Below are 24,958 nucleotides of genomic sequence, written 5' to 3'. Positions count from 1 at the left end.
AGGAACTGAGTTATTGGTGAACCCCAAATAATCCCTTTAGTTTGAAGGCTTTAATTTTGATTTAATTGGATGGATAATGAATCCTAGTTTCCAATAATTGTTAAGTGGCTGTTACCGTTTGTTCAGCCCGTCCTAAGTTTCCGCACAATTAGTATGTCATCCAAAGAAGCCATTACCATTGTGTGGCTGGTTGTTATATTTTGTAAATAACCTAGGTGCTAATGTAAACACATTAGGTAGTGCTCTATACTGCTAGAGCTGAGCCATCCAATTAGATAAAATAACGTCCGTGGTCACCTGTTATGGGTACTGAAAATAGTAAGCATCCTTTGAATCAATGCTTGCCATTTTCGTTCTTAAAACGAATATACTTAACAATAGAAAAGGTTTCCGTTCTTAACGAATATATCGTATTATTTATTTATTTATTTATTTATTTTTTAATATATGGTCCCTAGATAAGGGACATATCAGATATTTAAACTGATAAAAACCCAGATATTATGCTTGATCTTGGCCAAAAAGCCGAGATCTGATCTATGTTTGATGCGTCAAGCGCCATATCCTATTTTGTTAGGAAGGGAATGCGTAGATAATAATTCTTCCCTTACAATGCAGCTAAAACCCCATCCGTTGCTGATGTCCAGTGTCTGTATCCCATATGACATATTTGGTAATTGGTGATTATGTCTGGATACGAGTAGATCGGCATCTGGTGTTCCATATCGTGTAGAAACATCAGCAAATACTATAGCCCAATATCCATTTGGTGTTCTCCTCCAAATTCCTCTCTCGATATATCAGCTGGACTAGAAGATTATGTGTTGTAAAATTCTATTGTGTATCCCCTGATACTGTTTAAGATACGAGTGTCAAAAAATTATTTAATCGATGTCGTCTCGCACCAACCTCCTTGCTTCCTTCTGGTTTTACTGTTTTCATCTGGATCCCCGAGGCCGTGTGTTGTGGGTGTACACATCTTCAGATATAGGGGCGATACCTTTGAGGATGATGTTTGGACGTTTAGATGAGCTCCAATTTGGCTTCATTGTCCAACTCCTTGACCTTCTAGATCGGTCACCTCCAAATAAAAAGATATTGCTAGGAGGTTTCGGGTTTACACAGGCCCGTGTCAATCCCGGTTGGATGTAGCCAGATGCATAAATTGATTAGTTTAGTACATTCAGGGATTTACAATCCCCAGTGGCAAGTGACCCCTATGGTGTCAGCTAATGTTTGCCCCTGTAGTAGGTAGAAAACATATGGTCTATGCTGGTTTCTAACCTGGTTTGTAGATCTTTCCCAGTTAGCTTTACTCACAGCTGTACTGTTGTTCCCCCTGAAACATAGACAGACATTCCCATGTGACTTCCCAGATGGGAATGGAATTTGTCAGTAAATTTATGGACTGCTAAATCCTTCAGTCACAACATAAGTATTCCTGTATTTCTATCAGGAAAGGACCAATAATGCACTCTCTTCTGACAAAAAAGTCTACTGGAGGGAGAGAAGCATAATAATAGCCCTATAGAAAATGTGCTACTTCCTTCTCCCTAAGTCTGTCTTTTCCTCCAGCACTTCCCTGTAATAGTAGAAGTGAGCTACAGCCCTGTATAAGGTGCTGCTATGGGACTTACCCACTCGAGGATTTGCCCTTCTCTTTTTTGGACCTGCATCGCTGCAAACGCGGTATGTTCTCGCAGGTGCAGGTCCTGCAGTGTCAACGCGTTGCAGTGCTCACGGGCACTGAGTCCCCTGTAGTGCCGTTGGCCTGCGGTGCTCCAAAGCCCGGTGTAGTGCTCACGGCACTGAGCCGCCCGTACTACCGTTAGCCTGCGGTACTCCAACGCGGTTCAGTCCTCTCGGGGAGCTGGCCGCTCGCAACCGCAGGTATGGTGGTTTTAACGCGGTGCAGTGCTCTGCACTGTGCTGCTCCTTTCCCACTTGGGCCTGCGGTGCTCCAACGCGGTGCAGTCCTCTCGGGGAACTGGCCGCTCGCGACGCAGGCCCAGCAGCTCCAACGCGTACCCGGTGCTCACGGGCACCGACCGCTCGCTGCTATTTTTAGTTTCTCAGCCCCACGGACCCATGTAGCGCTCCTTACCCTGTAGGTCCTTGGGCTGTTTTCCGAGTCGTCAGATTGACGGCTCCCGAGTGCTCCACCGGTTGTCGGCGACCCGTACCCTTGCTGGAGCTGAAGTCGCACCGGCTCCCGCCAAGGGAGATTGTCGTGCCACCGGCCGTTGCTGGCTGCCTGCTCCTATATAGCAGCTCTCCCCCGCCAGCTTTCCACAGCCTTCCTGTAAATAAAAGGTAAGTAAAAAAGAAACAAAGTTCTCTTACCTACTGTTGCAGGTTACCAAACCTGCTGTTTGGGAGGAACGTCCTTCCTCCCCCAATGACTCGTTGCAATGCGTGTAGCGATAATGACACGCATGCGTACTGGCGGGCTCTTCATGTAGTCACTCACATGACTCCGAAGTAAAATAGGCTAATTGTGCAGCCAATTAAAGGAAGGCAAGGGGTAGTGGAGTGGTCGTGTTGGGAGAGAGATGGTGTGGAGAAGAAGTGCTGTGTTGTGGGCAAGTGTGAAGCTTTAGCTCAAGAGGCTTAAGTGATGTGTTGAGTAACTGAGTCTTTGGATCAAGAGTCTTGAGCAACGTTGCTGAGAAAGGCAAGCTGAGCAGAAGAGGACAGAAGCTAAAGGTACAGTTTTCTATTTCCCATTTGTAATTGTTTAGCTTTTTTAAACTCTTGGTTTTAGTGCAGTAGTAATGGCGGGTAGAATGGTGCAATGAAAATTGACACAAAATGCCAGAGTAACTCAGCGGAACAGGCAGCATCTCTGGAGAGATGGAATGGGTCGAGAGTGGTGCAATGATCCTTCTGCAGGATGTGGGAAGTCAGGAAAACTGCTGGTGCCCCTGATGTCTACACTTATGGGAGTGGTGTCCAGGTGCATCTCCTCATAGGTGGCATTAGGAAATGGGAGCTGCAGCTTGATGACCATGGGATCAAGTGGGAGAATAAGAGCTTCATAGATGGGAGTTATAGCAAGGTGGTCACGCCTAAGGTACAGGGACAGAGAAGGTGGGTGACCATGAGGAAAGGGAGTAGACAGAGATTGCAGGTGCCCCCTGTGACAATTTCCCTTCGAAACGGGCATACTACCCTTCTGATTACTGTTGGAGGGGAGAAAATAGCCCGTCAAGGGTGAGCAGCAATAACAGTCATGGCTGCAACCTTGAGCCTGGCTCTGAGCCCAGTGGGGAAGGATAATGTCAGGAAGCACTATAGTGGCAGGGGACTTGTAAGTTGGAGGGGCAGGCAGAAGATCCAGATTCTAGGATGGTGCATTGCTTCCTTGGTGCCAGGGTCCAGGATGTCTCAGAGCGGCTGCATGACATTCTCAAATGACAAAGGTAAGAAAAGGTATGAGGCCCTGCAAAATAAGAATAGGGAGTTGGGCAAAAAGTTAAAAAGCAAGATCTCCAGGGGAGTGATCTTCAGATTGGTGTTGGTGCCATGTGCTAGTGAGGGTAGGAACAGGAAGTTAGGATAAATGAATGTTTGGCCAAGGAGTTGGTGCATGGGAAGGAATTTAGGTTTTTGGACTATTAGGATTTCTTCTGGGACAGTGACCTGAGGAAAGGGGAACCTGGGTCAGTTAATGGAAGTGTCTTGTGGATAGTTCGCAATCTGATCGAGTAGATGCTGAACGTCTTATGACGACTGAAGATAGATAAATCTCCCAGGTATGGTCAGATATATCCGAGCACACTATGGGAAGCCTGATAACAAATTGCAGGTGGCCTGGCTGTGATATAAGAATCATTATTAGACATGGGTGAAGTGCCGGAAGACTGGAGGGTGGCTAATGTTGTGCCTCTATTTAAGAAGGGTTTCCAAGAAAAATCTGGGAACTATAAGCCAGTGGGCCTAACATCTGTGTTTGGCAAGATACTAGAGAGTATTCTAAGAAATAAGAAATATATACATTTGGGTAGCCGGGCTGATTAGGGATAGTCAACATGGTTTTGTATGTGGGAGATCATGTCTTATGGCTCACAATCAAATAAGATCAAACAGAACAAGTTGTTCTACAACTTTAAGCTGTGCACGCCATATGCAAGAAGAAGAAGATGTCTTATGTATCTGATAAAGTTCTTCTGAATATGACCAAACAGGTTGATGAGGCCAAAGCCATAAATGTTGCTTATATGGACTTCAGAAAAGTCTTTTATGCGGTTCTGCATGGTAGGCTGCTCTGGAATCGCATAGAATGCAGGAAGAGATAGCTGAGTGGATTGAGAATTGGCTTTATGGAAGGATGCAGGGAGTGATCCTTGACGGTTATGTTATGGACTGGAGGCCTGTGGCCGGTGATGTCTCAGCGATGATGAGCCTATTGTTGTTCATGATTTTAAATCAACGATTTGGATGGGAATGTAGAAGGCATGATTAAGAAATTTGCAGATGACACTAAAGTGGGTGGTATCGTAGATAATGAAGATGGTTATCAAATATTACAGCACGATCTTGATTAGTTGGCCGAGTGGGCTGAGGAATAGCGATGAGATTAATGTAGACAAGTGCAAGGTATTGTATTTTGGGAAATCAAACCAGGGCAGGAACTTCACAGTGAACGACGGGGCCCTGTGGAGTGTTGTAGAGCAGAGTGATCTAGGAGAGCTCCATTGATAGGAATTATAGCAAGGTGGGCAGGTTGGGTCTAAGGGCCTGGTTCCATGCTGTATGCCATTTTGGGTCGCTATATTCACTTCCAGCACTCTCTCAAGGAAACAAAAATCAACAAAGTTGCACAGCTACAAGACAATGGCACATCACAAATGTTGAATTACGTTCTCAAAACCTGAGCAGATTAACTAGCAGGAATTTCTGCAGACACCTTCCTATTCTCACTGCTACTTTCTGAGGTCCCCACCTGCTTCAAAAGGACATCCATATTGCCGGTGGCCAAGAAGAGCAAGGTGACATGCCTCATCAACTATCAACGGGTGGCACTCACGTTCACTGTGATTAAATGCTTCAAGAGGTCGGTGATGATGCAAATCAACTCGTGTCTCAGTAATGACCTCAACTCTTTACAATTCACCAATCATCACAGCAGCTCGACGGAGATCGCTGACTCTCCACCCTGTGCTCAACCACTTTGACAACAGGAATGTGTACGTCAGGCAGTTGTTCATTGCCAACGAGACCACCACTGTTGGACGGATGAATAATGGGTAACAACGAGTCAGGGTATTGGAGAGAGTTAGATCATTTTGTTGAGCGGTGGCAGAACAATAATTTTGTTTTGAACATTAACAAGACCAAGAAGCAGAATGTTCACTCAGAAAGGGAAGATTGAGGGACCGTGCATTTGTTCTCATTGGTGGGATGGTGGTGGAGAGAGTGGTCAGCTTCAGGTTCCTGGACCTACAAATTGCTAATGGTCTTCCTGGGCCCAGCACAACACAAACAAAGTTCACCAGGTCTGCTGCCTGCTCACAAAATTGGGCAGTCTTGACAAACTAATCAACCATATATATAGCTTCCATGACAAATTGCAGACCCATGTATCTGTGGGTGGTGTCTCATCAGATGTTTGAGGAACTTTGACATGTCACCGACTGCTCCAAAAAACGTCTATAGAATTACAGTGTTCAAGACAGAAGGAGACAGCAGAGAGTGAGATGAACACTGCCCAGTACCTCATGGGTACTGACCTCTTCTCCATTGAAAGGATCTACAGGAAGTACTGGCTTAATAAAGCAGTTAATAGTTGAGTTGCTGCCTCAAAAAGGCTGGCAGCAGCATCAAAGACCCACACCATCCTGGCCACACATTCATCTCCCTGCTACCTTCCGGTAGAATGTACAGGAGCCTGAAGACTGCAAAGTCCAGGTTCAGGAATAGTTGCTTCCCCACAGCCATCAGGCTATTAAACTCAACTCAAACAAAACTTTGAACATTAATAGCCCATTATCTGTTTATTTGCAACTTATCTGTTTTATTTATTCATGTGTGTATATAATTATATAATGGTATACGGACACACTGACCTGTTCTGTATTCATGCCTACTATATTCTGTTGTGCTGAAGCAAAGCAAGACTTTAATTGTCCTATCTGGGACACATGATAATAAACTCTCTTGAATCTGGAATCTTGAATATGCTCTAAGATGCACACCACCAAGGCCATGCCATCTTCTTGATGCAACCAATGGGAAGACGATACAGGAGCCCGAGAACAGTTACCTCCATATTCCATCACAGCTTTTTCTCATCAACCATCAGACACTTGAACCACTTTTTACAATCCTAACCACAGCCCTACCTCAGCACCAAACCACTGCAGATTTTGCACAGCTCTGATTGCCCCAATATGTTTATTTTTAGTTTAGTTTTATAGATACACTGCGAAAACAGGCCCTTTGGTCCACCGAGCCTGCACCGACCAGCAATCCCCACACATTAACTTTGTCCTACACAAGGGAACCTTTTTTAATATTTATACCAAACCAATTAACCTACAAACCTGTATGTCTTTGGAGTGTGGGAGGAAACCAAAGTTGTCGGAGAAATCCCATGGGGAGAAAGTACAAACTCCGTACAGATAGCACCCATAGACAGGATCGAACCCGGGTCTCTGACGCTGTAGGCGTTGCAAGGCAGCAACTCTACCACTGAGCCATCATGCCTTTGGACTGTGTACTTGGGATTACTTTATTGTATATTGTTGTTGCATCTAATGTGCCAGTAAAGCTGAATCAATTAAGAATTGCACTGTTCCTATGGGCGGCACAGTGGCGTAGCGAGAAAATTGCTGACTTACAGCACCAGAGCCCTGGGTCCCGGGTTCGATCCTGACTATGGATGCTTGTCTGTACGGAGTTTGTATGTTTTCCCCGTGACCTCCTGGGTTTTCTCCGAGATCTTCAGTTTCCTCCCACACTCGAAAGACGTACAATTGTGTAAGTTGATTGGCTTGGTTTATCAAACAAAATGTAAAATTGTTCCTAGTGTATGTAGGTAGTGGTAACATGCACGCATCGCTGGTCGGTGCGGACTCGGTGGGCCGAAGGGCCTGCTTCCACGCTGTACCTCTAAACTAAAAACAAAATTAAAAACAATATTCGATACATGTGACAAATTAACACTTTTGATTGTTTGATCTTTTCTCAGGAATAGAAAGCTGGATGATCTAACAAACAGGATGATCCATATTTATTTTCTGAAACAGGAAATGAAAGTCTATTTGCTAGATCCTTTTTATTCAGAATATAATGTTTCAATAACTATCTCTAACTTTACTTATGGAGTTACACATTTTTCAATGTCATTAGGTGACTGGATAATGACATGTGTTATGGTAATGAAATGTGGTAATATATTAACAAAGGGTTTCCTTTTTGTAAGTCATACCCTCTGTTAGTTGATGGCCTGGTCTGTCTTGTTATCTGGCTGGTGAAAAATGTATCCTTTGTCTCTAAACTACATGACAGTGGCATGCTTAATCTCAGATAAAGCTTTTTGACACGTATGTAGTTCATTTGTTACTAATGCATTCTTCTGCCAACTCGATCTTCTTTTGCGTCAAGTGTGCAAAGATTCCTGCATCCAATTGTCAGTTTCTGTCCCTTTGTGAACATCTTCCACTTAAAGTGAAGAAGTTGCTGACCATGGGAAAGCTTATTGGAAGTGAATCAGAGGTGAGCGACTTTAACACAAGATTTTTACAGAGGCCCTCCATGATTGAGCCAGGCACGGTCTCCCTATATGGAGCGGCCATGATGTCAATGTAATTTGTAGCGGCCAAGTTGATTTTTCTCTTTGTCTCAGGTCACCCAAATGGAAATGTTGCCTGCCAGCATGCAGTGTCCCAGCCCCATCAGCACCATCTCAGAATCCAGGGTGGTGAAGCTGTGGAATTATTTGATTGTGGAGGTCCAGTCAGTGGATATTTTATAGCAGAGATAGATAGATTTGTGATTAGTATGGTTGTCAGGGGAAGGAAGGAGAATGAGGTTAGGAGGGGGAGATAGATCAGCCATGATTGAATGGAGGAGTAGATTTGATGGGCCGAATGGCCGAATTCTGCTCCTATCATTTATGATCTTATGACGCGCCACAAGCTTTCTTGGAAAGGGTTGATTGATGATGGCGAGGAAGTTCTGAGAGAGGAAAAAGTCAATGCAATGTTATAGAGTCATAGAGTGATACAGTGTGGAAACAGGCCCTTCGGCCCAACTCGCCCACACCAGCCAACAATGTCCCAGCTACACTAGTCCCACTTGCCTGCGCTTGGTCCATATCCCTCCAACCCTGTCCTATCCATGTACCTGTCTAACTGTTTCTTAAACGGTGATAGTCCCAGCCTCAACTACTTCCTCTGGCAGCTTGTTCCCTACATCCACCACCCTTTGTGTGAAAAAGTTACCTCTCGGATTCTTATTAAATCTTTTCCCCTTCACCTGAACCTATGTCTATAAGATCTCCCCTCATCCTCCGGCGCTCCATTGAATAGAGGCTCAGCCTATTCAACCTCTCCCTATAGCTCACACCCTCGTAAATCTTTTCTGAACCCTTTCAAGCTTGACAATATCGTTCCTGTAACATGGTGCCCAGAAATGAACACAATATTTCTAAATGTGGTCTCATCAACGTCTTGTACAACTGCAACATGTGCTCCCAACTTCTATACTCAATGAAGGCCAGAGTGCCAAAAGCCTTTTTGACCACCTTATCTACCCGCGACTCGACCTTCAAGGAACCATGTATCTGTACTCCTAGATACTTCTGAACTCTGCTCTACAACCAGAGGCCTACCATTCACTGTGTTGGTCCTGCCCTTGCTCGACATCCCAAAATGCAACACCTCGCACTTCTCTGTATTAAATTCCATCAACCATCCCTCCACCCACCAGGCCATCGATCCAAACCCTGCTGCAATCATTCACAACCATCTTCACTATCTGCAAAACCACTAACTTTTGTATCATCAGCAAACTTGGTAATCTTGCTCTGTATGTTCTCATCCAAATCATTGATGTAGATGACAAACAGTAACGGGCCCAGTACCGAACCCTGAGGCACATCACTATTCACAGGCATCCAGTCTGAGAAGCAACATTCCACCATTACCCTCTGCTTCCTTCCATGGAGCCAATTTGCTATCAATTCAGCTATCTCTCCTTGAATCCCATGCAACCTAACCCTCCAGAGCAGCCTACCTGAACCGTTTTGAATGCCTTACTGAAGTTAATGTACATAACATCTACTGCTCTGCCCTCATCAACACTTTTTGGTCACGTTTTCAAAAAAAAGCAATCAGATTTGTGAGACACGACCTCCCACGTACAAAACCATGCTGACTATCCCTAATCAGCCCTTGCCCATCCAAATGCCTGTATATCCTATCCCTCAGCTTGCCTGCGCCTCCACTTTCTTTCTCGGGGCTGTCAACTCCTGTTCTTCCACAGCCAACAATGGACCATTGTGGGCTCCACATTTCCCTGGGAATTGGTGCCGACTCTGATGTGTTCGGTACTGTCTCATACCTCTCCTTTCTCTCCCCGCTGACTCTCAGTCGGAAGAAGGGTTTCAACCCAAATCACATATTCCTCTTCTCCAGAGATGCTGCCTGGCCCGCTGAGTTACTCCAGCATTTTGTATCTATCATTGGTGTAAACCAGCATCTGCAGTTCCTGTACATTTATTACTTATTACCTATCCTTAATTTCTCTTGAGAGGGTGGTACCCTGCTTGAAGTGGTACGAAACTGCACTTGAATTTGGTGGCCTTGCACCCTGTTTGATGTGGTACGAAACTGCACTTGAATTTGGTGGCCTTGCACCCTACTTGAAGTGGTCGGAAACTGCACTTGAATTTGGTGGTCTTGCACCCTGCTGAAAATGGTATGAAACTGCACTTGAATTTGGTTGTCTTGTACCCTGCTTGAAGTAGTATGAAACTGCATTTGAATTTTGGTGGCCTTGCACCCTGCTTGGTGGCATGAAACTGTGCTTGAATTTAGTGGCATTGCGCCCTGCTTGAAGTGGCATGAAACTGCACGAATTTGAAATTGCTTGGAATTTTAAGGAATAGCCATGATTCAACTGCCAGCCCACCAGCTGTGAGTGAGCTGGCAGCACATCAGGCTTGAGTGACTGAGCTGCCACCGCAAGAATCCATTTGTCCCACAATGTCCATACTAGCCCTCTGGAAACCAGTCCCTTCAGCCCACAACACCAATACTAGCGCTCCAGAAAGTGCGCCCCCTCCCACCCCTCCACTGGCCACCAATATTGGAATTGGTGGAGAGTTGGAATATTGCGTTGGTGGATCAGCCCTCCCGTGTGAACATGGGACCCAACGGGTCCCACAGTCTAATATTTTTCTATAAGATCACCCCTCAGCCTCCTGAGCTTCAATTAATAACGTCCATGCCTGCCCAAGATTTCCTTAAGCACAGCCACTTGAGTCCTGGCAGCATCATACGAATATCACTGTACCTTAATTGGTACATCTGATGATAAAAATACCTTTGAAACCTTTATAAATCTTCTCTGCACTCTTTCTAGGCAACAACATCCTTCCTATAGCAGGGTGACCAAAATTGAACACAGTACTCTCAATGCAGCCCCACCCAGTTGCATTATTCTCTGTGATGTTGGCTTCAAATTGGAATGTGTTAATCCAACTGGGACATATGTATGGGGTTTAAATAGATAAACAGGATTTTATGTCATGAACAACGGCCTATTTGTTACTTAAATTGACAATCTATACTTAAACTGCTCTTGACAAGTCTGTTATGAAGATAATACTGGGTTTTCTCTGTGGACCAGAGTTGTGGTGAGTGAGGTACATGTCTTGAGATTGTTTTGATCCATGTGTCAGGGGTCTACTTCACAGTCATAACTTCCACTCAGGCATTAGAGATGATAGAGATGAAGCATGTAGATTTCATTTCCTCTTTGCAGAAAAATGTGTAAGAAGGAACTGCAGATGCTGCTTTTAACCATAGATAGACACAAAAAGCTGGAATAACTCGGCGGGACAGGCAGCATCTCTAGAGAGGAGGAATGGGTGATGTTTCAGGTCGAGACCCTTCTTCAGACTGGTTTTGGATAAGGGAAACAAGAGATATAGACGGTGATGTGGAGAGATAAAGAACAACGAATGAAAGATGTGAAAAAAAGTAACAATCATAGAAGCTGATTGTAGGGTGAAAATGAGAAGCTAATGTGACTTGGATGGGGGAGGGATAGAGAGAGAGGGAATGCCGGGGCTACCTGAAGCGAGATAAATCAATATTCATGCCACTGGGCTGTAAGCTGCCCAAGCAAAATATGAGATGCTGATCCTCCAATTTGCATTTAGCCTCACTCTGTCAATGGAGGAGACCAAGAAAGGGACCATTCTTTTAAGAGTTGCTGCTTCAGTGGGAATATGTGCAGGGAACGTGGCACTTCACACATGATCATTGCAGTTGCACAATGTTATTATGTACTAGCCTGCTAACGACCTGGAAATTATACTTTATATACACATTGCCCTGCTTGAATGCCTTGCAAAATCACCCCCCACTGGCCCAGAAGAATCTCACATGGATCTACTGTCATCTCAGCAGGGGTATTTAGGTATGATTCAAGTTCAGAGTCATTATGCAAAGAGGAAACAAATTTTCTCTTAAATTGTTCCAACTGTAGATCATGGAAATAGAATTCACAGCCTAACGACTAGCCATTCAACTCCATTGCTCCTTACCAATGTTATATGTCACACAAGCATCCCCTCTGCTTGCTTTGTATAACCTTACCTGAATATCTTTTTAATCTTTCTCTCTCACATAATTATCTAGTTTTGTAATAAAAGCATCTATGGTATTCAGCTCAGCTAACCTGTGTGGTGATAAGTTGCACATTCCAGACACAGTTTGGCTAAAGGCATTTCTCTTGAATTACATATTGGATTAATTAGTGATTATCTAATATTTATGGGCCGTAGTCTGGGAATAGTCTGGGATGTTTCATTCTCAGTAGCGCCATCAATGTGTAGCAGTTCTAATATTCCTACACAACTTCAGTTTTGTCTTTTAAACTTCCACCGAGCTTTGCATCACCTGCTTTTGATCAGTATTAATAGTTGGATGACTTCCCTCCTGTACTACTTTACCTGAATTTATGTGATGCCTTGTTATTGTCATTGTTATTGAAGATGTGTATGAAGTGGCCAACAACATATAATAGGTACTGGCCTGTTTAAACATGTCTGGGCCTGAAGGGAAAGCCTTCTGGTTGTTTGAGCTGTTTGTCTCACATTAATACTGTTAATCTTGTAAATTAGTGACCAAATTTCCTTATTTGCAGATAGACTTCTTTCCAAAATGGTAATTGCATATACAGTAAACCAGATAAGCTAATTATCCTAAGAATAGCTATATCTCCTACGGGATTTTTTTGTAGCTGTCTTTGGGGATCATGCCTACTTCTGAAGTCGTGTTAGCAGGATACAATTTCAGTAACAATGGCCTGTTCTCATTATTATCGTTACTTTTTTGCATACCTTTCATTCATTTGTTCTGTTTCTCCCTATATCACCATCTATATCTCTTGTTTCCCTTTCCCCTGGCACTCAGTCTGAAGAAGGGTCTCGACCCGAAACATCACCTATTCCTTTTCTCCAGAAATGCTGTCTGACCCGCTGAGTCACACCAGCTTTTTGTGAACATTCAGAAATGAAAATTGTCTGCCACATGTAAAAGAAAACTGGAGGCAAGGTGAGCTCAGCGTTAAATTAAGTGACCATTTGCTACCATTTGGAGATGTACCATGAGTTGACTTGAGAAACATTATTGATGCACTGAGTTTTATGGAAATTGAGGAACAAGCTGGTTCAAAAGTTCAGATGTCAGAAAACTTTAGTCAAGCCGTTTCCATTTCATTCAAATTCAATTCAGCAGCTACTTGTTAATTTAATTGGAAAGATAAAGAAATCACAAAAACTTTCATTTTTTTCAGATTACAGTCAAAATTTATCTGACAACAGTTTTCTTCATTGTATATATTCATTCCTAATTTAACTTTATATTACAGTTTGAAAGATGTTGTATATAGCCTGGGAACATATAGAGTTTGAATAGTCCTTTTCTGCATGGGATATAGGATTAGGGTGTCAATGATAAGGGACAAAATTGCTGTTTAGCCTTGGACCGAGTATTGCTGATCTTTGGATTATGGGCACGTCTTTACATCCATTCAAACACCAGGTGAGTTCCAGGAATTCCCATGGAAATATTCCACTTTTATGCCTCAGTGCAAAGAGCACACTTGAGGGAAATAAAACGCGATTTAATTTCAGAGATAAGTCCAACATGCACCTTCTCAGGTAAACTCAATACATCAAAAGAACCTGAAGCTTTTTTCATTGTGGATATTAATCCTACACATACAATGACAAAGAGAAATGAACCAGCGCAGTGAGATTCTGCTGCAGGTGCTCAAGGCTTGAAACCAGGAGATACACCTAATCCTGTGATAAACGGCATGGCGGGTTTACTGTGTATTAGTTGAGATCTTCAGAAAGGTGACTTTGAATCCTCTCTTCCAGAATCTGCAATCACATAAGCTGACTGCAGAGCATCACCAAGTGCACGACATCTGGTGGATTATAGGTTACAATGCCCAAATCCAGTTACCACTTGGAATTAGACACAAAAAGCTGGAGTAACTCAGTGGGTCAGACAGCATCACTGATTTTGGATTTTTAAAGTAAATCATTGCAGGAATAGGAGGAGTGCTGAATTTTTAGAAACTACTTGTTAAGGATCTCATGGCAAGATTTGCACTGGAATTCAGGCAGGTCACATATATTGATATCAGTGATTGGAAAAAAAAGTAAATAACAAAAAAGAAAGTGTTTATATCATGGGCTATTTACACCGCAGTAAATAGATGAGGAAATTTGTTTGAGGGTAAGATGTGAAGGCTCCTCTGGTTGGAGAGGAATAGCAAAGATGTTTGACTAATATCAAATTACGACTGAGTGAGTGAAAACGTTAGAAGCACCATCCTTCATGTGGAGTTATGATTGAGCATGGAGTTATGATTGAACATAGTGTGGTGAAAAAACTAGCTAAAGACAAAATTCGGGCACTGAAGGTTATTTGGATGAGATTGGTCACAAAAAAAAAGTGTACGATTTTTAGTTTTAGTTTTAGAGATACACCGCAGAAAGAGGCTCTTCAGCCCACCGGGTCCGCGCCAACAAACGATCCCTGCATATTAACATTATCCTACCCACATGAGGGATAATTCTGGAGAACTAGTATGGGTGTTGTGGGCTGAAGGGACTGGTTTCCAGAGGGCTGGTATGGACATTGTGGGACAAATGATTTCTTGGGGTGGCGGCTCAGTCACTCAAGCCTGATGTGCTGGCAGCTGACTCACGGCTGGTGGGCTGGCGGTTGACTCATGGCTATTCCTTGAAATCCCATTTCAAGCAGGGTGCAAGGCCACCAAATTCAAATGCAGTTTCCTACCATTTCAAGCAGGGTGCAAGGCCACCAAATTCAAGTGCAGTTTCATACCATTTTAAGCAGGATGCAAGGCCAACAAATTCAAGTGCAGTTTCATACCACTTCAAGCATGGTGCAAGGCCAAAGAATTCAAGTGCAGTTTCATACCACTCCAAGCAGGGCCCATGTCCACCAAACTCAAATGCAGTTTCAAGTCACTTCAAGCACGGTGCAAGACCACCAAATTCAAATGCAGTTTCCTACCATTTCAAGCAGGGTGCAAGGTCACCAAATTCAAGTACAGTTTCATACCCTTCAAGCAAGGTGCAAGGCCACCAAATTCAAGTGCAGTTTCATGCCACTTAAAGCAGGGTGCAAGGCCACCAAATTTAAGTGCCATTTAATGCCACTTCAAGAAGTTGTGAGGCCACTAAATTCAAGTGCAGTTTCATGCCACTTCAAGCAGGGTGCAAGACCACCAAATTCAAGTTCAGCTTCCGACCAAACAGGGTGCAAAGCCACCAAATTCAAGTGCAGTTTCATACCACTTCAAGCAGGGTGCAAGGCCACCAAATTCAAGTGCAGTTTCATACCACTTCAAGCACGGTGCAAGGCCACCAAATTCAAGTGCAGTTTCATACCACTTCAAGCAGGGTGCAAGGCCACCAAATTCAAATGCAGTTTCATACCATTTCATGCCATTTCATGCAGGGTACAAGGCCACCACATTCAAATGCAGTTTCATACCATTTCAAGCAGGGTGAAACCACTCTAAAACCACCATAAAACCACACATAAACACCACACTCACATTTCAGTAGACATTCAGTGTGTTCAGTTGATTCACAGCCCAGACAGTCGTGACTTCTCCCTCCCCCATCTTGCAGAGACTCAGCCACACCCACTCTTCCGGGTTTTATAATCCCTCCCCCGGAAGGGGCGTGGCCTTCATGGCGTGATTGACAGGAGAGAGATTCTCAACATTTTTTAAACACTGATAACACTTTTATTTTTAATTGGTGGGAAGAATCCTTTGCACCTGATGAGCGGAGAGGGACTGAGTAAGATGGCCAAAAATCAGAGATTTAAGTGGTCTAAAATCAATATACAGTGCAAACAGGAAGTTGTCAAGTTTAGACTTTTAATCGTGTTTCATTTCAAACCAACCACCACCCACCACCATTTGCTGTGCTTCATTTCAAACCAACCACCACCCACCACCATTTGTTGTGCTTCATTTCAAACCAACCACCACCCACCACTATTTGCTGTGCTTCATTTCAAACCAACCACCACCCACAACCATTTGCTGTGCTTTGCTTCAAACCAACCACCTTTTCATTTTCAAACCACATTATGAGCACTCAAGGTCAGTAAAACCACACTCACAGTTTAGTAGACACATGTTCAGTGTTATTCACAGCTCCGACTGAGAGACGTGACCCACTCGCTCCCCCCATCTTGCAGAGACTGACTAAGGCACTCAACACTTCCGGGTTTTATAGTCCCTCTGGAAAGGGCGTGGCCTTCAGGTGAGAGAATCTCAACATTTTTAAAACGCTAATAACTTTTATTTTTCATCGATGGGAAAAATCCTCTTGTCCTGCACAACCCTAAAATCAATATACAGAACACCAGGAAGTGGTCAAGATCAGACTTCTAGTCATATAAATAGAAAATGGGGAATATACAGGGTAAATGCACAGTATTCTTTCCAGGAGGGAAACCAAGAATTAGAGGGCATAGGTGCAGGATGAGTCAAGAAAATTTAATAAGAACCTTAACGACAACTCTGTCACATAGAGCGTGGTGTGTCTATGGACTGAGCTGCCAGAGAAAGTTGTTGATGTAGGTATAATAGCAACATTTATGGTCTGAAGAAGTCTCGACCCGAATCGTCACCTCTTCCTTCTCCACAGAGATACTGCCTGTCCCACTGAGTTACTCCAGCATTTTGTATCTACCATCACATTTAAAAGATATTTGGATAGGTACATGGATAGGAAATGTTCAGAAGGATATGAGCCAAACAAGGGCAAAAGGGACGAGCTTAGATGGGGCATCTTGATCGTCATGGACAATTTGGGCTGTAGGGCATGTTTACCTACGATATAACTCTATGATTCTATATTGCTTACCCTGAATTCTTTGCACATCCTTTCCAGAGGGACTATAAAACCCGGAAGTGTTGAGTGCCTTAGTCAGTGACTGTGGCACACAATTCTGTTTCCTTTGTTGTATTATAGACACTCAGAACTGCTTATCTACATTTGTATATTGATTTTAGAAAAAACGCTGCCACTTACGGCTGTGATATTTGGCCATCTTACTCAGTGTCCCCCTCCGCTGCGCAGGACAAGAGGATTTTTCCCATTGATGAAAAATAAAAGAGTTATTAGCGTTTAAAAATGTTGTGATTCTCTCTCATGAAGGCCACGCCCCTTCTGGAGGGGCTATAAAACCCGGAAGTGTTGAGTGCCTCAGTCAGTCTCTGCAAGATGGGGGATTGCGAGTGTCATGTCTTTCAGTCTGAGCTGTGAATAACACTGAACACATGTCTACTAAATTTAGAGTGCCCTTGATGTGGTTTGAAAATGTAGTTTGAAAATGCTTCAGTGTTTTTTGCTTTGAAAATGCCTTGGTGTTGCCTCTGCTTTGAAAGTGCCTCATTGGAAAGTGGTTGGTGTTGCCTCGGCTTTGCCTCATTAGAAAGTGGTTGGTGTTGCCTCCTACATAATGAAAAGTCTAATATTGACGGCTTCCTGTTTGCGCTGTATATTGATTTTAGAAAAAATGCGACCACGTACGGCTGTGATATTTGGCCCCCTACACTCATCAGGTGCCGAGGACCCATCGATGAAAAATAAAAGAGTTATTAGTGTTTAAATAATGTTGAGATTCTCTCTCCTGTCAATCACGCCATGAAGGCCACACCCCTTCTGGTGGGAGGGGGAGGGACTATAAAACCTGGAAATATGGGCGTGGCTCAGTCTCTGCAAGACGGGGGAGGGACAGGTCATGACTCTCTGTCTTAAATGGCCTTGCACCCTGCTTGAAGTGGCATGAAACTGTAATTGAATTTGGTGGCATTGCACCCTGCTTGAAGTGGTATGAAACTGCCCTTGAATTTGGTGGCCTTGCACCCTGCCTGAAATGGAATTTCAAGGAATAACCGTGAGTCAACTACCAGCCCACTAGCCATAAGTGAGTGAGCTGCCAGCACAAGTCTTGAGTGACTGAGCTGCCAGCCCAAGAATCTATTCGACTACAATGTCCATACTAGCCCTCTGGAAACCAGTCCATTCAGCCCACAACACCCATTCTAGTGCTCCAGAAAGAGCCCCCCCCCCGCCTCCTTCCCCACTGACCACCAATATTGGAATTGGTGGAGAGGTGGAATATCGTGTTGGGGGTCAGTGCTTCCATGTGACCCTGGGACCCAACGGGTCCCACATAGTCTAGTAATTGATTGTAAACTTCCATTCAATCACATAACTCATCAAAAAATAATAACAAAACTAAATTATTTATGTCACCCTCAGTTCCAGAAGTTAAGGCCTTGTGGATTGGCACTTGCTGAATAACACTGAAGTGCAGTCACACTTCAGAAAAGATCAGTGACCTCAAGGGCTAGAACTTTTCCTTGGCCATTTGTGCTAAGCACCCCGTATTGGGGTTTTGTGTGTTGTTTTCCACTTTCCAAAATCTACATCGAGCATTTGAAGCATGATCTATTTCTATCCATCTTTTGTGCAGCATTTATACAAATAGTGTTTCATATTCTACATACCTCAGCACAGGAGCATGGCCTCCTCTTCTGGATACATAGCAAGGTTTCAGACCAAAAGATAGGACGTTAAGCCATTCAGCCCCACGTGTTTGTTCTGCCATTTATTTAGATTCCATCTTGATTTCTTAACAAACAAAAAACGTGATTGATTTGCGGTGTTGAGATATCTTACTGAAACGACGTTCACGGTCAGTGCATGTTGCATAGATTACGGGTTTTAATTAGATGACAGGTTGCATAAGCCTGATGGCATTGCCTAGATTCTGCAAAACTGAAAGGTAATAATATCAACTTTTTTATAAAGAAAAATGGGTACATGAAAAACATATTTCCTCTCGTGAAAATTTGTAGAACAAGAAGCATCATGTTAAAAGTTGAACATCGTGAAGTAGGAAAGAAACAAAAGGATTTTCTTCGGAGGAAAGCTTTCAAAGGGGGATGATCAATTGACTGGGGATCCGAGGAAGTGAATCGATTCTACCTTCAAAAGGAAAAGGTTGAAGATGTAGCTGAGGAGGAGGATGTTCCAAACAACAAAAATAGGAACTGCTAAATAATTAGGTTTCATTTAATTAGGAGTCAGCTTCTCCAGAAGGAACCCATCCTAAATTACTGATGAAACTAAGGTAGAGACAGCAAAGGCCAAGGCAAGCTCTTTCAAATCTCCTTGTATATGAAATAAATGACAAGTGAACCGAAGATTGTTATGCTGCTATTCAAAACAAAGGGGTAAACCTCCTTATTAAAATGGTTGAGAATGAAATCTTTATTTGATGTAACAATAGCTAATGAGGGACAGGAACACGCATTAATCAAATATATATTGGTCCTATTCTATTAAAAATGCTAAATGAATGTACACCAAGTGTAATATTGATTGGAAACAGTGTTAGTTTATTTAAGACAATCAGCACTTTAAGAATGTGTCGTGATTAATTCACCTCCGAGTTGCAACAAGAGGTGGCCTGATAAAATTACGAGAGGTATGGATGGGTAAGGATAAATAAATCTGTCTTTTCCCCAATTACAGGACGACAGCTTTGAATTGAGGAGGAAATATAGACATAGAAACATAGAAATTAGGTGCAGGAGTAGGCCATTCGGCCCTTCGAGCCTGCACCGCCATTCAATATGATCATGGCTGATCATCCAACTCAGTATCCCGTACCTGCCTTCTCCCCATACCCTCTGATCCCCTTAGCCACAAGGGCCACATCTAACTCCCTCTTAAATATAGCCAATGAACTGGCCTCGACTACCCTCTGTGGCAGAGAGTTCCAGAGATTCACCACTCTCTGTGTGAAAAAAGTTCTTCTCATCTCGATTTTAAAGGATTCCCCCTTATCCTTAAGCTGTGACCCCTTGTCCTGGACTTCCCCAACATCGGGAACAATCTTCCTGCATCTAGCCTGTCCAACCCCTTAAGAATTTTGTAAGTTTTTCTATAAGATCCCCTCTCAATCTCCTAAATTCTAGAGAGTATAAACCAAGTCTATCCAGTCTTTCTTCATAAGACAGTCCTGACATCCCAGGAATCAGTCTGGTGAACCTTCTCTGCACTCCCTCTATGGCAATAATGTCCTTCCTCAGATTTGGAGACCAAAACTGTACGCAATACTCCAGGTGTGGTCTCACCAAGACCCTGTGCAACTGCAGTAGAACCTCCAAGTTCCTATACTCAAATCCTTTTGCTATGGAAAGCTAACATACCATTCACTTTCTTCACTGCCTGCTGCACCTGCATGCCTACTTTCAATGACTGGTGTACCATGACACCCAGGTCTCGCTGCATCTCCCCTTTTCCTAGTCGGCCACCATTCAGATAAAAGTCTGCTTTCCTGTTTTTGCCACCAAATTGGATAACCTCATATTTATCCACATTATATTGCATCTGCCAAATATTACTGAACCCCCAATGCCGTGTGCTTTAAGTTTGTATACTAATCTCTTATGTGGGACCTTGTCGAAAGCCTTCTGGAAGTCCAGATACACCACATCCACTGGTTCTCCCCTATCCACGCTACTAGTTACATCCTCGAAAAATTCTATAACATTCGTCGGACATGATTTACCTTTCGTAAATCCATGCTGACTTTGGCCAATGATTTCACCACTTTCCAAATGTGCTGCTATCCCATCTTTAATAACTGACTCTAGCAGTTTCCCCACTACCGATGTTAGACTAACTGGTCTGTAATTCCCCGTTTTCTCTCTCCCTGACCTTCTTAAAAAGTGGGGTTACGTTTGCTACCCGCCAATCCTCAGGAACTACTCCAGAATCTAAAGAGTTTTGAAAGATTATTACTAATGCATCCACTATTTCTGGAGCTACTTCCTTAAGTACTCTGGGATGCAGCCTATCTGGCCCTGGGGATTTATCGGCCTTTAATCCATTCAATTTACCCAACACCACTTCCTGACTAACCTGGATTTCACTCAATTCCTCCAACTCCTTTGACCCTGCTATTTCCGGCAGATTATTTATGTCTTCCTTAGTGATGACGGAACCAAAGTAGTTATTCAATTGGTCCACCATATCCTTGTTCCCATGATCAACTCACCTGTTTCTGACTGCAAGGGACCTACATTTGTTTTAACTAATCTTTTTCTCTTCACATATCTATACAAACTTTTGCAGTCAGTTTTTATGTTCCCTGCCAGTTTTCTTTCATAATCTATTTTTGCTTTCCTAATTAAGCCCTTTGTCCTCCTCTGCTTGTCTCTGAATTTCTCCCAGTCCTCCGGTATGCTGCTTTTTCTGGCTAATTTGTACGCATCATCCTTCGCTTTGATACTATCCCTGATTTCCCTTGTTATCCACGGATGCACTACCTTCCCTGATTTATTCTTTTGCCAAACTGGGATGAACAATTTTTGTAGTTCATCCATGCAGTCTTTAAATGTCTTCCATTGCATATCCACCGTCAACCCTTTTAGAATTAATTGCCAGTCAATCTTGGCCAATTCACGTCTCATACCCTCAAAGTTACCTTTCTTTAAGTTCAGAACCATTGTTTCTGAATTAACAATGTCACTCTCCATCCTAATGAAGAACTCAACCATATTATGGTCACTCTTGCCCAAGGGGGCACGTACAACAAGACTGCTAACTAACCCTTCCTCATTACTCAATACCCAGTCTAAAATAGCCTGCTCTCTCGTTGGTTCCTCTACATGTTGATTTAGATAACTATCCCGCATACATTCCAAGAAATCCTCTTCCTCAGCACCCCTGCCAATTTGATTCACCCAATCTATATGTAGATTGAAGTCACCCATTATAACTGTTTTGCCTTTGTCGCACGCATTTCTAATTTCCTGTTTGATACCATCTCCAACTTCACTACTACTGTTAGGTGGCCTGTACACAACACCCACCAGCGTTTTCTGCCCCTTAGTGTTTCGCAGCTCTACCCATACCGATTCCACATCCTCCAAACTAATGTCCTTCCTTTCCATTGCTTTAATCTCCTCTCTAATCAGCAACATTACCCCACCTCCTTTTCCTTTCTCTCTATCCCTCCTGGATATTGAATATCCCTGGATGTTCTGCTCCCAGCCTTGGTCACCCTGGAGCCATGTCTCCGTGAGCCCAACTATATCATAGTCATTAATAGCTATCTGCACATTCAACTCATCCACCTTATTACGAATGCTCCTTGCATTGAGACACAAAGCCTCCAGGCTTGTTTTTACAACACTCTTACCCCGTATACAATTATGATGAAAAGTGTCCCTTTTTGATTTTTGCCCTGGTTTTGTCTGCCTGCCACTTTTACTTTTCACCTTGCTACCTATTGCTTTTACCCTCATTTTACACCCCTCTGTCACTACGCTCACACATTTAAGAAACCCTTTCCCTTTAACTCCATCCTCCACTATCCCATTCAACACCCCACCCCCCTTATTCAGTTTAAAACCACCCGTGTAGCAGTGGCAAACCTGCCTGCCAGAATGCTGGTCCCACACCTGTTAAGATGCAATCCGTCCCTTTTGTACAGTTCCCCCTTACCCCAAAACAGATCCCAGTGATCTAAGAATCTTAAATCCCTGCCCCGTGCACCAGTTCCTCAGCCACACGTTCAGGTCCCGTATCTCTCTGTTCCTGCTCTCGCCAGCACGAGGAGCTGGAAGCAAACTGGAGATAACAACACTGGAGGTCCTGCTTTTCAGCATTTTTCCGAGCTCTCTAAAGCAGACCACTTCCGGATGTTCACCTTCGCCCTTGAGGATTTTCTGCACTCTGTCCGTCACGCTGCAGAATATTCATCCCCTTCTTTCCGAAACCCCTGTCCGTACCTCTCACAATGGAGTCTCCAACTACAATGGCGTTGCCTGCTTTAGGCCTTTTTGGTTTTGGCCCAACAGCCCTATTCGCAACGCAAGCCAGTCCGCCGCTCAGTGTAAACACATCTTCTGTCCCAACAGCTTCTAAGCGCGTGAACCTGTTCACAAGAGGTACACAAGAGGAAAAGTTCAAAGAAGATTTAAACTTAAATTGGGTTTTTTCATCTAGTTGCCTGGATTGCACTGCAAAGGAAAATGGTGTGGCAGATACAACAGAAACTTTTAAGATACATTTAGATTGATTCATAAGCTAGGGAATCATGTGAAGATAGACACAAAATGCTGTAGTAACTCAGCGGGACAGGCAGCATCTCTGGAGAGAAGGAATGGGTGACGTTTCAGATCGAGACCCTTCTGCAGACTGATGTTCCTGGATCACGTGAATGTAGATGGGATTAGTTTCAATTTGCAATTATGATCAGCACAGACACTTTAGGGCCAATGGGTCTGCTCTTGTTCCTTAAGCCCCTGTCCCACTTAGGAAACCTGAACGGAAACATCTGGTGACCTTGCACCCCACCCAAGGTTTCCGTGAGGTTCCCGGAGGTTTTGGTCACTCTCCCTAATGGTCGAAAGTGGCCGCTTAGTCGAGGCTTCTTCTATGTTCCTGCGATTATTTCAACAAATTCAAAACCGTCCCATCCCACCCCCCCCCCCCCCCCCCCCCCATCCAATCCATGCTAAAAACAAATATATCTCCCTAATTTGGCCTTAGCTGTAGTGTCATGAACAATAGTTTAGGAGTGATGTCAGATGTTGAGAGAGGGTATAGAAGAAGGGTTTTTTTTAGAGATAAAGCACAGAAACAGGCCCTTCAGCCCACCGTGTCTGCACCGACCAACGATTCCTGCACATTAACACTATCCTACACCACTAGGGCCAACTTACATATATATATCAACCAATTAACCCACAAACCTGTACGTCTTTGGAGTGTGGGAAGAAACCGAAGATCTTGGACAAAACCCCCACGCAGGTCACAGGGAGAACATACAATCCGTACAGACAGCGCCCATAGTCGGGATCAAACCTGGGTCTCCGGTGCTGCAAGAGCTGTAAGGCAGCAACTCTACCACTCCGTCACCATGAGAGAACCAGGATGTTAACCAGGGTGACAACCTTGCATTGACAGCCTTCAGTGGAGGCAATGAGAAGATTAAGAACGATTTAGTGAAATCAAATTATGAAAGCGTTTTCAAAGACCAAGTAGTTGGCGCATGTGTTGGTAAACACATGCCATAAATTTAAAATGCCTGGCAAAAGAGTTTGCCAGAACCATCAAACAGCTGCTGAGACCACAAACACTGCACACTCCTTTTGTACTGTAAGATTCAATGGCTGCAACAGCGACTACACTTCAGAAGTGTTTCATTGGCCTTAAGCCACTGGGACTCCCATTGGTAATAAAAAAGAATCTATATATGCCAGTTTTTGCTTTCATAATGTAACCTTTTAACTGATGCAAAGTATTGATATTTTGCATTCCATCTCAGGCATGAATTGTTAATTTAGTCCAAATGCGGAATTGGATTTGTGTATTTTACATTATTTGCATTGAACAATTACTCATTTATTATGTTTTTTTTCAAAATGATTTACCTTTTTAAAATAATTTATCTTCAAAAGCAATGTGCAAAGTTTAGATGTACTAATTTCCTCTTGTCCAACTTCAATTTTCAGTATGTTAAAGAGACAGGGACATGATGCCTTCCTTGTTCCCATCTTCACTTTTTAGAAAGTAACTTCTTACCATATGACAAATTAAGGTGATAGATAAAAGTACCACTGGCAGTGTCTGACTTTCTAATGTTCCCTGCAGAGTCAAAGACCAGGGAAATCTGCTACCAACGGCACTTTATAATCTAATCAAGTTTTTTCGTCAAGATCCTGTCAGAGTGCTTCCTGACTCCAAATGGCATCAAGAAGAATTTGATTCTATAATTCCAACTCTCTTTCACTTCCTTTATAATTGGAACATCAACTGCAGCCCCCTTATGTGTGCATTTCTATTAATAAAGTCGAAAGGAACAGGTCAGGAGCATACGCCCTCAACCTTACAGGGAAACAGTTAAAAAATTGTACCAAACACTGGCAAAATTAGATCGAAGCAGGAAACTCATAATTATTAAAGAACTCTGATGACGCAGGCATACACATAAACTAGTGAAGGTTGTAAATAACATTGAGCTATTGATAAATGGAGCTCCCTTGGATGACAGACCATTGAATAAATTAGTCCATTTAACAAACATGATGACTATGAACATCAGAAAATTTGACAGATTACCTTTGT

The 24,958-nt window shown here is 43.3% G+C and overlaps 1 pseudogene; it reads right to left on the bottom strand.

The window, feature by feature from the left end:
- Positions 1-427: 427 nt before the first annotated feature.
- Positions 428-537, bottom strand: LOC129698476 (U2 spliceosomal RNA; annotated as a pseudogene).
- Positions 538-24,958: the final 24,421 nt, after the last annotated feature.

Source organism: Leucoraja erinacea, chromosome 6 (assembly GCF_028641065.1).
Source record: "Leucoraja erinacea ecotype New England chromosome 6, Leri_hhj_1, whole genome shotgun sequence".
NCBI classification, from domain to species: Eukaryota; Metazoa; Chordata; class Chondrichthyes; order Rajiformes; family Rajidae; genus Leucoraja; species Leucoraja erinaceus.
This window is presented reverse-complemented; position numbering and strand designations above follow the sequence as displayed.